Here is a 1,289-nt window from a genome sequence, read left to right on the forward strand (position 1 = left end):
AGCTACTCCGGAGGCTGAGGCAGGAGAATGGCGTAAACCCGGGAGGGGGAGCTTGCAGTGAGCTGAGATCCGGCCACTGCAAAAAAGAGCAGTATTGCCGCTAGCATGTCTCACTTCCAGCCCTAAGGCGGTTTTCTCCAGTCTCAGTAAATAGAAGGTATAATCAGGTTTTACACCTAGACATTGTACTCCCAGGGAGGAGTAGGAGACAGATGCCTTCCTCTTATCTCAACTGCAAAGAGGCCTTCCTCTTTTACTAATCCTCAGCACAGACCCTTTAAGGATGTCAGGCTGGGGGACGGTCAGGTCTTCCCCTTCCCAGGAGGCCATATCTCAGGCTATCACCTGGGGAGAAACCTTGGACAATACCTGGCTTTCCTAGGCAGAGGTCCCTGCGGCCTTCAGCAGTGTATTGTGTCCCTGGGTACCTTCCGCAGTGTATTGTGCCCCTGGGTACTTGAGATTAGAGAATGGAGATGACTTCTAACAAGCATACTGCCTTCAAGCACTTTTTTAACAAAGCACATCCTGCACAGCCCTAAATCCATTAAACCTTGGGTCAGCACAGCACGTGTTTCTGCAAGCACAGGGTTGGGGCTAGGGTTATAGATTAACAGCATCTCAAGGCAGAATAATTTCTCTTAGTACAGAACAAAATGGAGTCTCTTATGTCTACTTCTTTCTACACAGACACAGTAACAGTCTGATCTCTCTTTTCCCCACAGAATCCTATCTCATGGAAGTTTAATGGTAGGCAAATGCTCAGATATCCTGGGAGAAAGACTATTTCAGAAAGGAGAGAAGAAACATTCTCAGCCATAGCTTTTATAATTTGCAGAAAAGGACCCTTGCTGTTTTGGATTCTTTTTTTTTTAAATGTGAACAACATAGAAAGAAGGGAGTCAAAAGAAGCCACATGAGGCTGGGTGCGGTGGCTCACGCCTGTAATCCCAGCACTTTGGAGACCAGCCTGGCCAACGTGGTCAAACCCTGTCTCTACTAAAACTACAAAAATTAGGCGTGGTGGCGAGCACCTGTAATGCCAGCTATTCGGGAGGCTGAGGCAGGATAATCGCTTGAACCCGGGAGGCGGAGGTTGCAGTTAGCGGAGACGACACTATTGCACTCCCACCTGGGTGACAGTGAGACTCCGTCTCAAAAAAAGAAAAGAAAAACAAAAAAACCATGTGAAACCTCTTACTTAAGAGTTTCTATAACTTGGTTAAACCTGCCTAGTTAACTAATAAACATTTACAATTAAATATTAATCATTATGCTAGATAGTAACT

At 46.0% G+C, this 1,289-nt stretch overlaps 1 protein-coding gene and 1 long non-coding RNA gene across 4 annotated transcripts in view; one reads left to right on the top strand and one right to left on the bottom strand.

Annotated features, from left to right (window-relative positions):
• The window catches only part of ZNF529 (zinc finger protein 529), a 73,180-nt gene that overhangs the window by 32,025 nt on the left and 39,866 nt on the right, over positions 1-1,289 (top strand). The gene's annotated exons all lie outside the window — the stretch shown is intronic.
• Positions 1-1,289, bottom strand: part of LOC105543045 — a 13,556-nt gene that overhangs the window by 9,684 nt on the left and 2,583 nt on the right. The gene's annotated exons all lie outside the window — the stretch shown is intronic.

Source organism: Mandrillus leucophaeus, unplaced genomic scaffold, assembly GCF_000951045.1.
Source record: "Mandrillus leucophaeus isolate KB7577 unplaced genomic scaffold, Mleu.le_1.0 Scaffold274, whole genome shotgun sequence".
NCBI classification, from domain to species: Eukaryota; Metazoa; Chordata; class Mammalia; order Primates; family Cercopithecidae; genus Mandrillus; species Mandrillus leucophaeus.